The sequence below is a fragment of the Macaca nemestrina genome, chromosome 13 (genome assembly GCF_043159975.1).
Source record: "Macaca nemestrina isolate mMacNem1 chromosome 13, mMacNem.hap1, whole genome shotgun sequence".
Lineage (NCBI taxonomy): Eukaryota > Metazoa > Chordata > Mammalia > Primates > Cercopithecidae > Macaca > Macaca nemestrina.
In genome coordinates, this window is record NC_092137.1 from 121687744 (window position 1) to 121704714 (window position 16971).

The window sequence follows — 16971 nt, forward strand, 5'->3', positions numbered from 1 at the left end:
CCACAAGAAGATACCCAAGTAGCCAATGTGCACATGAAAGAGTTTTCAGTATCACTGGTCATGAGTAAAATGCAACATTAAACCAGTAAAATACCACTTTACACTCACTAGAATGGCTAAAATTAACAACAATACCAAGTGTTAGCAAGGATAAGGAACACCTGGAACTCTTAGACATTGCTAGTGGTAGTCTATTACAGTAAACAACTTTGAAGAACTGTTTGAGCAGTTCCATTCCTATGTATATACAAAAGAGAAATGACAACTTACGTCCACAAAAGTAGTGACTTCTACAAGTATATTCATAGCAGCTTTATTCATAATAGCCCAAAACTGAAAATAGACTGAATGTCCCTTAACAGGAAAATGGATATACACATTGCAGTATTTTCCTATAATGGAACAGTATTTGGTAATGAACCACTGACATGCAGTGACCTGTATGAATCTCAGTAGCAGGCTGAATGGCAGAAGCTGGACCCAAAAGACTACATGGTATGACTCCACTGATACGAAATCCAAATTTGAACAAAACTAGTCTGCGGTTATAGAAGTCAGAGCGTGACTGAGAGACTGTAACCAGAAAGGAGCACAGAGACTTTTTCAGTCGGGGGGAAATGTTCTAGATCTTGTTTCGGATGGACATTACACGGATGTATATAAATGTTGAGACTCAATTGAGTGAGAAGGGGCCCACATCTGGTAATAGCCAAGTAGCTCCTACCAGACCATTCCACGCACATATAATAACTATAAATAAAAAATAGAAAACTTCCCATAAGCTGCTGGAGAGCAACAGAATCAGACAGATAATGGGAAAGTGGGTGACACTTGGATAGAGAGAGTGAAACAGTGAATTTTGTTTGTATGGCTTGTAGTCTGAGGGCAAACCATAGCCTGTACCATGCAGAGCAGTGAAAACTCAGAAATGTGCTGCTATAACTGTTCTGTCCAGCTTGCAGAACAAAATAGCAGAGGTTGGGTTGACCATTGCAGCTGGAAATTGAGGGGATACTCACAGGAAGAAGAGAGTGAGCCGAGATATTCTGCACACTCTGTCCAAACCTTCCTTTAGCTCCTAAACTACACATGTGTGTGTTAGACTTCCAGCAGTCCAGCTAAGGCTAAAAGAATTGAATTGAAATTTCAGCTGCCTTTGACTGCAGGCAAGCAGTATGCAGTTTGAGTCTAGTAAAGTTATCTGCCTATTAGCATGAATAATCAATATTTTTCAGCAACATTTTAGAATCCAACATTTTTGGAACATATCATTTGTCCAGAATATGATCCAAAATTATTCAATAAAGAGGCAGATATTACCCATGCTCAAGAGAAAAGGCAGACTGACCCAGAGATGATGCAGACATTGGAATTAGCAAGCAAGGAATTTAAAGCAACTCTTAATATTATACTATAGGATGTAAAGGAAAGTGCTCATAATGAAGAAAGTGCTAAGAAGTACACAAGAGAAGTCCAAACTAGAAAAAAACCAAATTGAAATTCTGTAACTGGAAAATTAAATACTTGAAATGGATGGGCTTAATAGCAGATTGGAAGTTACAAAAGAGTTGCTGATTTTTTTTTTGTTTTCTGAGACAGAGTCTTACTCTGTTGCCCAGTTTGGAGTGCAGTGGCACTATCTCCGCTCACTGCAATCTCCACCTCCTGGGTTCAAGCAATTCTCCTGCCTCAGCCTCTAGAGTAGCTGGGATTATAGGCGTGTGCCACCAAGCCCGGCTAATTTTTGTATTTTTAGTAGAGATGGGGTTTAACCAGCCTTACCATTTGGCCAGGCTGGTCTCAAACTCCAGGCCTCAAGTGATTCGCCCGTCTTGGCCTCCCAAGTGCTGGGATTATAGGCATGAGCCACCGCACCTGGCCAAGTTACTGACTTTTAAGACAAAAGCCAGTTATCTGGGGAAGAGAAAAATAAGATTGAAAATAATAGCACCTTAGGGCAATATCGAAAGATCTAATGTACAAATAATTTTTAAAGTCCAAGGACAAGAGGAGGGAGGCCCCCCAAGGAAAATATTTAAATGAATAGTGGCTGAAGTATTTTTATATTTGGTGAAAGACAAAATTTGTAGGTTCAAGAATCTCGGCTAACCTTGAGCCTAAGTGATAGGATATGGATGTTCACTGTACAAGTCTTGCCATTTTTTTCTCTGTGTTTGAAATTTTTTATAATGTTAAAAAAACAAAATCCTCAAAACAAAACATTTATATTGAAAGAAACATTAAGAAGTACTCAGACACAAGTCGAGATGAAGTAGACAGAGATACAGAAAGTGAGAGTGGTTAAAGTATCTATAAAGTTTATTGCTACCTTAAAAGCCTCAAAGGAAATATAGTCTATAGCCATCTACAGCTAAAATTCTAAGTATCAATATGAGGATGGGATAAGGGAGCAAAAGATAAAAAGAAGCAACATGTTGAAGCGCTGGTGGAAAGATACTGGTAAATTTAAGAAGCTTATAATAGTATATGAAGATAAGAATGAATGCTAATATACCAGTAACCACCTTAAGAACAAAGATATAATCTAAACCTTTTTTTTTTTTCTTTTTTGAGATGGAGTCTTGCTGTATCACCCAGGCTGGAGTACAGCGGTGTGATCTTGGCTCACTGCAACCTCTGCCTTCTGGGTTCAAGTGATTCTCCTGCCTCAGCTGCCTGAGTAGCTGGGATTACAGGCATGCACCACCATGCCTGGCTAATTTTTGTATTTTTAGTAGAGACGGGGTTTCACCATGTTGGTCAGGCTGGTCTCCAGCTCCTGACCTTGTGATCTGCCTGCCTCAGCCTCCCAGAGTGCTGGGATTACAGGCGTGAGCCACCGCAGCTGGCCCCTTAGGTGATTCTTAAAGCGGGGAAACTAAAGCACTAGGCTTTGGGACTGTCTTCTGAGGCATCCTCCTCAATTCCCAGAGGAGGGATCTGAGACTCAGAACAGGGAGTCGGCAGGGCTGCACAGCCGCTGGTTGAAGGCTGGGAAGGAGCCAGATGTTTTCTAGAAGGGCTCATTCTGTCTCACTGTCCCGGCCTAGCAGGAGGTGGCAGCATTGGTTCTGAGTTCTTGCTACTGCTTCTCTGGATTGGCCTTACTCAGGGAGTGCCTGAGTCGTCTCATGGGCTGGAATCCTGGTTACTGGAGGGCAGAGACAGAAGTCTTCTACCTCCTGCGGAGCCCACTGCAGGCACAGAAAACCTAACATTATTTGGCTCTATGATGTCTCTGTTCTGCAGGGATTCCACACATGACACTTTTTTTTTTTTTTTTTTTTTTTTTTTTTTGAGACGGAGTCTCGCTCTGTCACCCAGGCTGGAGTGCAGTGGCCGGATCTCAGCTCACTGCAAGCTCCGCCTCCCGGGTTTACGCCATTCTCCGGCCTCAGCCTCCCGAGTAGCTGGGACTACAGGCGCCCGCCGCCTCGCCCGGCTAGTTTTTTGTATTTTTTTAGTAGAGACAGGGTTTCACCATGTTAGCCAGGATGGTCTCGATCTCCTGACCTCGTGATCCGCCCGTCTCGGCCTCCCAAAGTGCTGGGATTACAGGCGTGAGCCACCGCGCCCAGCCGACACTTTTTTTAAATGCAGACTTTTATATTCAAATATAATGTACATGCATAAAAGTGTACCAATAGAAACTATACAGTATAATGAATTTTCACAAAGAACCCACACCCGTTTAACCAACAAACAGGTAAGAAATAGAACATTACCACACTATCCTTCTGCTCCAGGACAACCTCTTTCCTGACTTCTACCACCATAGGATGGTTTTGCCTATTTTTAAACTTCATAAAGGTGGAATTATGTATTTTTGCATGTCTAGCTTCTTTCAACATTATGAAAGTATATAGATGTATTACATACAACATCTATTACATCCATGTTGTATGTAATAGATCATTTGAAATGTTATTTCATATGATAGTTTGGGATTGTTGTAAATAATACAACCATGTACATGCCTTTTGGTTAATACGTGCACACATTTCTCTTGGAGGAGTGGAATTGTTGGGCTGCAGGATATGCTCATGTCCACCTTTAGCATACTGCAGAACTGCTGACCAGAGAGGTTGTAGCCTGTAGCACTTTTCAAAGGAAATTTTTGATGCCAAGGAGCCTATGTTCCAGTAAAACAAGAATTGGAATTCCTCCTCTAGTGGCACTTCAGCTAAGGAGGAAGTTACTCTGGAAGCCATCAGCAGGCTGTAGGATAGGTTCTGTTCCTATTTAGGTGCCAAGAGCTACATATGCATATCAGTGTGCACATCTAAGTGAATCGGCACACTTTCAAGTCTCTGCTACTCTGAGTGGACAGGTGTGTCTTCCAGAGGATTATTAACAGACGCATTAATTCATGTCTTGGCACGAAAAGATGGCAGACTCAAAGGGTACATTAGAATTGGTGAAGGGACAATTTAGTCAGAGTGAAGGGAAACACGGGGCTTTGAAGCTCCCGGGACACAAACTCAATGCTTCAGCAAGGCCCCAGTGAGCTCATGAAGCCGGGAGGAGCCGTCGCCATCAGGCGCCATCCCTGCAGCCTCCAGAAGCACACCTGTCCCCTCAGAGCCCTGTGGGCTGCCACAGGCCTTGCACCCATAGGCCTGAAGGAGCAGTGTTACTGGGTTCTGGGAGAGCTGTAGCCATGGAGAGGCTGCAGAGAGAGCTGGGTGAGTGGGAGGTTGGAAATAAATACTTCCATCTCTTCTCTTACCTCTCATCGCCTGCTGGAAGCCAGAGGATAAGGGACCCAATGCAGTTCATATAGGTCAGCCTCCTGGGGTAGTTTCCTAGGATGCAAAGCAGGGACATGAGGGAGAAGGATGGATCTGGAGGGGCAACCAGAATATCTGACCTGACAGATGTATTTTTTAGCTGGGCATACATATTGAGAGTAGAAATGTTGGCAAGTATAGAAAAGCATAAAGAAGAAAAAGAATATCTATAATCTCATCAACCAGAAGCGTCATCTGTTGACATTTTAGTGTGTTTGTTTCTAGTCCTTTTCCGTACGTATTTTTCAGTAGTTGGGATCACACCGTGCAGGTAGTTTTTTACTAGTTTTTGTAATGAGTTGGCACCAGAATTCCTCTTGGGGAAGAGAGCTTTTGGTTTGGGGAAGATTCCTTGAGAAACTGGAATAGATGACATGGCTCTGACTAAACAGTAGCTCAAGCCAAGGATGGTTAGTATCTCTGTAGGAGAAAGTGGATTTGTTTATATTTACTGGTGCTTTTGAAGAGAAGGTGGCTAAAAAAGCATCCTGATGGTGGGGTGGCCAAGGGGCAGGTTTAAGAATGGCCTACAAAACTGATGACTTGTTCTCCCATTTTTCCTACCACTAGAATTACCGTGTTGTGGAAGACTTGGGGGAGGTCCCTTTCTCAGGGAAGGGAGACCCATCCCCTGTTGAGGGACGGGCATGTAGCCTAGTCCTGGCTAGTGAGTTTTAAGGGGACTGTGCCAGAGGCTACTGGGAAGGGTTTCCTCCTGATAAAAAGGGAGGGGCACATGAGGAGAAATTCTCTGCCCTGCATTGACCTCTGTTTCCTGCCCCAACTTGCAACTTGAAGAGAAAGGCCAAGGATTAAGAATTAGGACTCTTTAGCCAGGCGGGCACACTGATACATGCCTGTAAACCCAGTTACTCAGGAGACGGGAGGCTCACTTGAGACCAGGAGTTCAGGACTGGCCTGGGTAACATAGTGAGACCCCGTCTCCAAAAAAAATTTTTTTTTAATTAGCCAGACATGGTGGCATGCACTAGTCCCAGTTACTCAAGAGACTGAGGTGGGAAGTTTTCTTGAGCCGGAGAGTTCAACACTTCAGTAAGCCATGATTGAGCTACTGCACTTCATATCCTGGGTGACAGAGCAAGACCCTGTCTCAAAAAAAAAAAAAAAAAATTAAAAAATTAAAAGAAGGCCGGGCGCAGTGGCTCACGCCTATAATCCCAACACTTTGGGAGGCCGAGGCAAGGTGGATCACAAGGTCAGGAGATCAAGACCATCCTGGCGAACACGGTGAAACCCTGTCTCTACTAAAAATACAAAAAAATTAGCCGGGCGAGGTGGCAGGCGCCTGTAGTCCCAGCTACTCTGGAGGCTGAGGCAGGAGAATGGCATGAACCTGGGAGGCGGAGCTTGCAGTGAGCCGAGATGGCGCCCCTGCACTCCAGCCTGGGCGGCAGAGCGAGACTCCATCTCAAAAAAAAAAAAAAAAAAATTAAAAGAATTAGGACCCTGGCCCCCATTCTCAGCTCTGTCTCTGTGTCATTTGTTAATTCTGAGTCCTGCTTGCATCTTGGCATTGATTCCGCCCACCCCCTCCTCCCCCAAGTAGGGAGAACAATAACAATGCATTCAAGCTTTATCCTAGGCCATCATTACTGGTATTCTATAGTTCAGGGAAAAACTGAGGCACAGAGAGGTTAAGTAACTTGCCCAAGTCGCACAGCTGGTGAATGGCAGAACCATAGCCGAATTCTGGCAGTCCGCTGCAAAGCCCACTGTCAAGCAGTCTCGTCTCTAATCACAATGACTCGGCTCCCGGGGTTGTGGTGGGTAAGCCTGCTGTGCTTAGAAACTGAATAGTAGCTCATGGCCTATCCGTGATAGGTAAAGGGTTGACTGGTTGCAAACCTCTTATCCAAATGGCCTGTAAAAGAATACACAGTGTGCTTGCTCACGGTGCCCAGAGACCATGTGGGAGGTGCCAAATATGGGTGGTAACAGGCAAGGAAGAGGGAGTCTCTTTACCAAATCTGGTTTTGAGGAGGAATTGTATGTCGTGTCGTGTTGACAGTCTGATGGCTCCTACATGGGTGTCGTAGGCTCTGGCAATGCCAGGCATTCCATTTTCCCATAACTTGTCAGGCTTAAAGTGATTACTGAGGAAGGTGGAAACCAGGCTTGCCCAATTGGTTCTTGGTCCATGTGTTCAGACTTCCCCAGGGAGCACCTGTCCTGGAGCATCTAAGCTAGGGCGTCTCATGGTGAGCCCTCTCTGAGAGTGGAGAAGCAGACCAGGGCAGTGGGGAGTGGGACTCTTTTTACATGGGTGATACCCAGCACCAAATGAGATTGACTTCAGATGAGGTCAGCAGTCATTCTAGATCAGATGGTCCCTATGGAAAAAAAGTAGAGAGTTAGAACGGGGAAGAGTGAGCAGCAAAAGATGCAAAGGCGAGGGGAAACTGGAATAAGAGACAATAATTTCAAAAATCTGTAGGCTTGTCTTTTTCCCTCTCTTCCTAAGCAGTTTAGTCCTAAAGCTGCTGAATAATGCACAGCCAAAAAGGAAAACATTCATGCATGTGGCAGGGGGAGAAGCCACCATTAACTTTTGCTAGAAGTGTTCACTGGAGCCCCAGAAAATCCCCTGGGTTCCAGACCTAGTCCTCTGCCACAATTGTGTGGTAATAATCCCAATTTTCCCTTGATAATTGGGGTCAGTCACTTCAGCCCACAAAGTCACTGCTGTCTTTTGATTTAATGTCATGAGACACCCAAAAATGTCTAAATGGAGGCAGTCTCAGCTTCCAGTTTGATGGAGCCATTGTTGGGTCCCTGGTGGAAATACCCCTCCCTTGGGAACCAAGACCTTCCAAGCAAGCAGAGCTCAAAACTGTGGAGATGGAAGTGACTGGTCATTCTGTGTGACAGTGGGAAGACCTGCTCTCTCTTCTGTTCTTGCTTCCTGGGCCCATGAAGAGACAGCACTATGTATATGTCTTTGGTTTGAAGGATGTATTGCATCCTATAAGATAAAACCCTGTTCTTTCAGGGTGTTGACTCCCATCTGGTGCCCTAGGTAATTATCTAGTAGGCCATCCCACTATTCATACTGACCTCTTCATGATGGGATCCCTAGTAAGACGAATGAGTTTCATGAACCACAAGCCTATTGCTGCAAACCTCTGTAATGCATGCCTTCCAGTGAGCATCCACATCAGATATTTGGGACCCAAATATCTGTTCCCTTTGTGCCCGGCCTGAGAAGTTTATCTATGTCATTTCCCCAGATCTCATCACCAGTGTTCCAACCCTTCTCTCTCCATGACCATCCAGCCATTAATTAGCAATCTTCCTTTAGTCAGCAGATCTGTACTTCTGGTCATCTCTGAGTTCAAACAAAGTGGACAACCAGACAGCTCCAAGTTCCGCTCAATAGGAAGTCTTCTGTTTATCACTGTCCTCCAGTGTCACTCGAGTGAGACTGTAATATTGCCATCCACTTTCTGTTGGTACCAACATATGGAGAACTGCCAGCAAATCAAGCCCAGATTATTTCCTTCTCAGCTGCCTCGTCAAAAGGAACTCCCAGCAGGCATAGATGAGGATTGAGGGGGGAGGAGGAAATGCAGCCGGAGTCAGTGTCGAAGGAGTCTGACTGACTTGTGTTCTCTGGACCTGCTTGAGTCCAGCCTTTTCTATTTTTGCTGTACAGGTCTAATCTGTGGCTAGGTGGGTCAATAACTATACATTCATGATGGGACGCTCAGGTCACAAGGTTACTTGATATCTCATGGTTCAGTGTTTCTTCTTTACTGAGGGCCAGTAGAAAAGCAGAATCTTTTTCAAATAGATAATAGTTACCTGGAGAAGAGGGCATGGATTTGCCTCCACACTCCAGAGTTCTGTATACTGTGATTGTCCTATTAGTGCTTGTCACAGGCTCCATAGACCAGCCTGTTCGTCACCGGCACTTATACTAGCATTGGATCTGTGGGGTCATACGGCTTGTTCTTCAGCCTGGGCTTGATGCAGAGCGAGAGGCTGCTTTAGTCTCTGCTCAACATTGGTTACTCAGTAAATGGGTTGAAATAACACACTGAAGTTTGGTATGCATTGCCTCCAAACGCCAAGAAGGATCCACCAAGGATTTTCTTTATTTTTCCGTTGTAGGTGATGCAAAGTACAGCAACTTGTCTTTTGCCTTGGAGAGGCTATCTTAACATGCTCCTCACACTAGATCTCTAGAAGCGTTGAGATCATAAGCCTTTGAATTTTCATGGGGTTTATCGCCCACCTTCTGTTTGCGTGCATGCCTCTAAGATATCTCACTATTTGCACTTTCTGCTCATCAGATCCAGTCAGTATAAATGTCATCAGTTTCGCAGATGGGTGTAATGTCAAGATCTCCACACACTGTGTTATGTTAGAGAGGAGGAGAATTCACAATACTGTGAAGGTCCTGTCAGGTAAAAGCTCATGGTTCTTACCAAGGGGAATAGAGGAAAAAACACTTTCTAGGCCAGTAGGTGCATGCCAGGTGTCAGGGGCTTTGCTGATTTGTTACAGTAAAGATACTACATCATGAACAGGAGTTGCAGTCAGACACACCACCTGATTAGTTTTATGATAATCCACAGCCATTACCCAAGATCTCAGTATATTCTTCACAGTCCAAAAGGTGAGTTAGATGGAGATATGATAGGTACTTCCACCCCTCCATCTTTCACGTCTTTGATGTTAGCACCGATTTCTGCAGTTCCCCCTGGATGCAGTATTACTACTCAGGAGCTTCACTTGGCCTTTCCTGCTGTAAGCCAGCATGGAGGGATTCAGCCAGGTGCCAGGATGTCTATGCCAATCATACATTCAGGAACTGGGGTTTGAACCACAGGCATGGATCTGCAGATTTCCTGGGTCCACTGTAATTCAACTCTGGACTCAGTGCACTTATCGCCTGTTCATCCGTAACACAGGGAGGAGAAGCCTATGAGAAGTGGAGTAGAAGAGAGTAGAAGACGCAAGTCCCTGCTCACTCCTCCAGCTTTGCAGCCTCCCTCTGGTGCCCTCTATTAGAGAGACCCACAGGGAAGCACATCACACAGCAGAAATGAGGTTTGCAGAGTTCCAGCCCCAGCATCACAAAGCAGAATAGAAAACGTAGGTTTGCAGCTGAGATACATATATGCATTATATGTTATTCCCATATACAGCCATCTCTCAGTATCCAAGGGGGACTGGTTCCAGGACCTCTTGTGGATATCAAAATCCATAGATGCCCAAGTCTCTGCTACAAAATGGCATAGTATTTGCATATAACCCATGTATATCCTCCTGTATCATTTGAATCATCTCTAGATGACTTATAATACCTTATATAATGTAAATGCTATATAAATAGTTGTTATACTGTATTGTTTAGGGAATAATGACAAAAAAGTAGTCTGTACATATTTAGTACAGTTTTTCCCCCGAATATTTTTGACCCACGATTGGTTGAATCCAAGGATGCAGAACCCACAGATATGGAGGCCAGCTGTAATATATATGCTGCATATCATGTATATCTATATATGCTGTGCGATAAATATAATAGATATGCTATGTGTCATATATGTGATATAATAACTTAATAATGGCACATGCTTTTTCTCCTCATCTCTCTATCAAAAAGTTATTTTTTTGAGGCCAACTCTGCTGTTTTTGAGCAACAGCTAATAGGCACAGTAGGAATTCCAGACATAGAAATTTTGGGCAGCATGGCTGACCCTGAAGAGGCTGGGATGGAAGAAGTTTCCTGGATATGCCTACAGTGGTGTTCTCAGAGCCTTGGGGGTCCAAACACAGCTATAAGAAGCACTGAGAGCTTCCTGCATGTCAGCGTTCTCCTCTTCCTTCATATCCATGACTGGTGCATGCCTGGATTTCTTCTGTCTCTCTTGCACTCATGCCTCCACCTCTCCCTGCCACGTTTGGCTTTGGCACCTTCTGCTGTTGCTGTTCCTCTTCTCAGGCTCTGCTCTTCTGTGGCCACCTCATATATTTCCAGGACTTCACATTCAACAAATGTTGAATGGCATGCGGCTACTAAGGGAAAAGCAAAGGTAAATAATACATGATTTCTTGCCTCACAGAGCCTTACAGTCAAGGGAGGCTGACTCCTCAGACTCTGCCTCCTGTCCTGACCATGCATCTGCCTCCAAACATGCGTTTCTGTCTTCCTCCTAGACACTGCTGCTTGCCCTGACCAGGTGGTCCTTGCCTCCCTTCTTTCAGCCCACTACCTTGCTGGGCTCACTGTTTCTAAAGATAAAACCATTACATCAGTGAGTGATTCAGGCCCACAGACCTCCATTCAATCACTGAGCCCAGGTTCTGTCTGCAGAGTATTCTAATCTCATGCGTCCACTCACTCCCCCTGCCATTTCCCTCATTCAGGACCTCATTCCGTCATCCTTATAACTGCCACTCTCCCCTATAATCAGTCCATCCTCCACCCTGCAGTTAGCTTAGTAGTCCTATTATGTGGCTCCAACTATGTAATTTACCCCCAAATCTTTATTAGCCTTTACTTTTTCACCAGTGCTTATGTTATCAGGGCTAGCCCTTGTCCTTCCATGACTGGGTCTTAAATCCCTATGCCTACCTTATATTCCTGCTAAACTGCACTACTAACTTTGTCCTTAACGCCTCCCATGGCCTTCTGCTTGCATACTTTTGTTACCAAGTTCTCATCATTTGAAATTTCTTCTGTGTCAGCTTCTATCTGCTCCCCTTTCCAGTTCTCTTTGTTGTCCCCTCACCCAAATGGAAATTCCACAGAGCTGCTTTTTCATTTTGGAAGATAATGACATTGGTGACCTAACACTCAGCGCATATGGCTTTGTATCGTAGTTGTTTATGTTCATGCCACATTGCCTTCCTTGGCTGTAGGCTCTTTAAGGGAAGAAATTATGTATTATTTACATTTGTATTGATCTTAGCAGCTGGTATGACACTCAACATTTGTTGAGTGTGTAAGTAATTCCGTTCTCTCCTCTCACCTATACTTTTCCTCTTTTCCCCTCTTTACCGATGTTTCTCACCTTGGCCTAGAAAAACGTTTACATCTTCTTCATATTAAAAATAAAACTAGGGTTCCTCTTCCACCTAAGTTGTAGAAAGCTGGCATGAAAGACAAAATGCACTGGATAATTAAGGAGGAATAATTAATAGGAAGAATATTGAGTAATGAAGACAGTCTCAAAGAATTTGAGTGGGGAGACCTAGGGTTTTATGGGGGCACTTAGACAAGGGAGCCATCTGTGTCTTCTGCAAATCTTATGGAAGTCATGCAGAAGGATGGAGATGGGTCTTATCCTGGCAAATGCCAGAGCAGGGCGGTACTTTGCAGTTAGCCATTTCCTGAGCCACAAAAAGATAGGGAGATTTCTTAACTGTTGCTGTTTTTAGGCATATGAGGCTCAGGCAGATATCACTCTTGTCAGTCCCTTCTTTTGTTCATGAGTATCATTCATTACTGAACAACTAAGAGGTGATCACAAAGCTTTAGAGGGGCAAAGCAGGTATAAGAAATGGCTTCCCGGCCGGGCGCGTTGGCTCAAGCCTGTAATCCCAGCACTTTGGGAGGCCGAGACAGGCAGATCATGAGGTCAGGAGATCGAGACCATCTTGGCTAACACGGTGAAACCCCGTCTCTACTAAAAAATACAAAAAACTAGCCAGGGCTACTCCGGAGGCTGAGGCAGGAGAATGGCGTGAACCCGGGAGGCGGAGCTTGCAGTGAGCTGAGATCCGGCCACTGCACTCCAGCCTGGGCGACAGAGCAGGACTCCGTCTCAAAAAAAAAGAAATGGGCCGGGCGCGGTGGCTCAAGCCTGTAATCCCAGCACTTTGGGAGGCCGAGACGGGCGGATCACGAGGTCAGGAGATCGAGACCATCCTGGCTAACACGGTGAAACCCCGTCTCTACTACAAAATACAAAAAAACTAGCCGGGCGAGGTGGCGGGCGCCTGTAGTCCCAGCTACTCGGGAGGCTGAGGCAGGAGAATGGCGTGAACCCGGGAGGCAGAGCTTGCAGTGAGCTGAGATCCGGCCACTGCACTCCAGCCTGGGTGACAGAGCAAGACTCCGTCTCAAAAAAAAAAAAAAAAAAAAAAAAAAAGAAATGGCTTCCCAAGGGCTCTTGTTGGTTGTGATTGCAGTCAGTTGAGCCATCTGATGAGAGGTGGTGGCAAAGATCAGTTGTTTTAGAGTGCTAGAAATCCGGCATCTTTAAAGAAGGATGACTGAAATGTAAAAGAGAAATATTCATATCAAAGGTTGAATTGAAGTACAGAGCCTGAGGGTAACCTATTCATTGGATTCCAAGTGGTCAATGGAGGAAAACCTTTAGGTTTTGCGGCAGTGCTTCTTGAGTTTCTTGAAGCTCAGGCTAGGATGGTGATGCTCTTGGTGTCGTTCAGTCTTGGTTCCTGCTCATTTAGAGACATGCATATACAGGCATTTTGCTGGTCTTCCTTAGTGGTCCAGACAGTGGCCTGTGCAGGGATAATTCAGCTCCTGCATGGTCTGCCATGGTGATGAGTCCTTTGAGGTTTATATCAAGTCTTTGGGCTGTAGGTTATAGGGGGTTCTGCAGATCCTAGACAAAGGGCCAGTGCAAGGCTACCTGGAGTCCTGACGTAGACTCTAGATGGTGAGCCTTCATTCCGTTCTTGGTGATGCTGAGTCAGGCAGGAGGTAGGAAAATTAAGAATGTTAGTTTGGATAACCATAGCCAGATATTGATGACATCGGGAAGAATTGAAAATTTGATAAGAATCCACAATTTAGGCAAGGTGACAGCATCCAGTCCAATTTGCAGATAGGTACTAAAACTGGTTTTTCCATAGGGTGAAACAAAGTCAGTTAAATCTTTACCAGACAAAACAGTTTGCATATCAATTAGTTACCTGTGATTTATAAAAAGGTGCAAAATGAACAGCAGTGACGAGAGCCAGAATCTGATAACCTAGATGGGTGTGCATAGATTTCCACTGAAATACAAAATTCCTCTCTACAGTCACTTCCATCTTGATAAAAAATAATCTCAAAGAACTGTTATTCTTGGCCGGGTGCGGCTGCTCACTTCCGTAATCCCAGCACTTTGGGAGGCTGAGGCGAGCGGATCACTTTAGGTCAGGAGTTTAAGACCAGCCTGGCCAACATGGTGAAACCTCATGTCTACTACAAAAAAAAAAAAAAAAAATTCGATGGGCGTGGTGGTGCATACCTGTAGTCCCAGCTACTCAGGAGGCTGAGGCCCGAGAATCGTTTGAACCCAGGAGCTAGAGGTTGCAGTGAGCCAAGATCATGCCACTGCACTCCAACCTGGGCGACAGAGTGAGACTGTCTCAAAAAAAAAAAACCCTGTTATTCTTGATCACAAAATAAGGCTGGTCTCTTCAGACTTGACTGATTACTTATGTAGATGAAGAATGGTAATTTGCCACATAGGTCTTCTTAAGTTTACTTTGTTGAAAGTTTTCATGAGGACTTTCAGACTGGGCTTTCAAAATTCTCTTGAGGCCAGGAAGCCAAGCTAAGAACTTGCCATCATACTTCAAATGCAGTACCTATAAATTTGGACAAGTTCCTCTTTTCTTGAGTCCCCAGAAGATCCTAAGCTTCCAGGTACTGTCAGGAAGTGACCTTCCTTACTCACCTGTGTGGCTGAAACCGTGTACTCCAGCCAGTGCCAGTTTTCCCAAGAGCATTTTGTAAACATTGGCTCAAAAGTCAACCTTAGTTCCTTTTTTTTTTTTTTTTTTTTTTGAGACGGAGTCTCACTCTGTCGCCCAGGCTGGAGTGCAGTGGCCGGATCTCAGCTCACTGCAAGCCCCACCTCCCGGGTTCACGCCATTCTCCTGCCTCAGCCTCCCGAGTAGCTGGGACTACAGGCGCCCGCCACCACGCCTGGCTAGTTTTTTGTATTTTTAATAGAGACGGGGTTTCACCGTGTTAGCCAGGATGGTCTCGATCTCCTGACCTCGTGATCCGCCCTCCTTGGCCTCCCAAAGTGCTGGGATTACAGGCGTGAGCCACCGCGCCCGGCTGCCTTAGTTCTTTAAAGTATCTGCTCATAGCTGATTAAATGAGCATCATTCTCTAACATGACATTCAGGGAAGCACCAGAGTAAAAGAAAAAAACTATCTGTAGATGACAAAATACTTAAAGGCCTTTGTTGCATAACCAATGTTTCTAATTCTGTCCGATAAACAAGGAGGACAGATTCTTATTGAACCTGTGCAAATAATTATATTGCCATGAAATTAAGAATACTCAGAGTTTCCAAATTCTGGAATGATCAGGCAATAAGAAAAATACACCATTTGCAAATTGATATGGTTTGGCTCTGTGTCCCCACCTTAAATTTCATGTCGAATTGTAATCCCCGCATGTCAGCACAGGGGCCTGGTGGGAGATGGCTGGATCATGAGGGCGGATCTCCCCTTGCTGTTCTCATGATAGTGAGTGAGTTCTCACAAGGTGTGTTTGTTTGAGAGTGTGTGGCACTTCCCCCATCACTCTCTCTCCTGCCGCCATTGTAAGACATGCTTGCTTCCCCTTGGCCTTGCGCCATGATTGTAAGTTTCTTGAGGCCTCCTAGCCATGCTTCCTGTACAGCCTGCCAAACTGCCAAACTGTGAGTCAATTAAACCTCTTTTCTCCGTAAATTACCCAGTCTCAGGTAGTTCTTTATAGCAGTGTCAGAATGGACCAATACACAAATGTTCATTTTAGTTTATAAGAATATAGTCTACGAAATTGTTATGAGTTATAGATAGCTTAAGATAAAGGAGCTCTTTATGTATTCAGAAAATAGAACATTAAAACAACAATATTCCAAGTAAAACCCACAACCATCCCTGTGCCCAGTCCTGTCTTCACGTAGCATTCTGCCTGTGTCCATGTCCTGTGTTCACGTGGCACTCTCCCTGTGCCCAGTCCGGTGTTCACGTGGCACTCTCCCTGTGCCCAGTCCTGTGTTCACGTGGCACTCTCCCTGTGCCCAGTCCTGTCTTCACGTGGCACTGTCCCTCTGCCCAGTCCTGTCTTCATGTGGCACTCTCCCTGTGCCCAGTCCTGTCTTCCCGTAGCACTCTCCTTGTGCCCACATCTTCCCATGACTGTCTCGTTACAAGGATGCCGGTCATGGTGGATGAGGGTCCACCCTACTCCACTGTGACCTCATCTTAACGAATTACACCCACAACAACCCTATTCCCAAATAAGGCCACATTCTCAAGTGCTGAGGGTTAGGACTTCAACATATTGCGGGGGGCAGTGTGGAGGAGTGGCAGAAGTCAACCCAAACCCACCATTTTGATTGGATGGCTGCTTCTCAGCAGAGGAGATATTCAAGCGTTTTCACCATTGGTTGGGCACTGTCGACCCACAGCTAGGAAGTTAATCCTAGAAATGAGGATTTAGAGAAAAGCCCCAGATGAGCCTTCCTCCTCCTCTGAGTAGTGAGTTCCAAGGTGCGGAGCCTCCTGGAGCTGCAGGTGGTGTCCGGAGGTCTAGACCCTGATGCAGATCCACGTCAGGAACTGGGTGTGGCATGTGCTGCATGGGTGGGGCTGAGGCAGCTTCAGGAAGCAGTCGTGGGTTGTGTCCTTGTTTTGAGTCCCTTCTGCTGCTTCCCAGAAATGTTGTTAAAACCTTATGAAACGTCTCTGCTTGGTCTCATGGGTGTGTGCAGGGTGGGGAGGGGAAGGGATGGGGTGTGGCTGTATTTCTGAAGGAAGAATCAAGGGCGGGTTCTCTCCCTTCTCCAAAGCCAGATGGGAATGTGGCAGAGGTTATTGGTGGGAAGAGCTGCTCCTCCCCAGGACCGCAGCCATCTGGGCAAATGCAGTGGCAAAGAACCTAGGGCTGCCTCCCGAGCAGGCAGGAGCCCTCTGGGAGCCACTGGGATGTGGAGGATTACCAGGGATGTTTCTGAATGTTGCTAGTGGGCACATGTACCAAAATAATTTCGGTAAAAAGAGAAACAAGGAAGGGACCTCTGTTGTACGGGGCTAGGTATAACTTGGGGTTGGTGGTCAACGGGGATTGTGAATTGCCCTCAGGGAGCCGACAGTCTGGGGAAGCAGGGATGCAGGAAGTCATGGGTCCACAGTGGCGGGTAGACAAGCACTGGGTGCTGTGGGGGCACACGGGATGGGTACCTAAGC

At 45.5% G+C, this 16971-nt stretch overlaps 1 protein-coding gene across 14 annotated transcripts in view; it reads left to right on the forward strand.

Annotated features, from left to right (window-relative positions):
* The window catches only part of LOC105490041 (KAT8 regulatory NSL complex subunit 3), a 90780-nt gene that overhangs the window by 56312 nt on the left and 17497 nt on the right, over positions 1-16971 (forward strand). Inside the window, exon 22 of one of the 14 annotated variants that reach the window (XR_011612136.1) lies at positions 363-15468. The exons of the other annotated variants lie outside the window; for them this stretch is intronic. The gene's annotated coding sequence lies outside the window, so the exon portion shown is untranslated. Of the gene's footprint in view, positions 1-362; positions 15469-16971 lie in introns of those variants that run through there. 14 annotated transcript variants of the gene reach the window in all.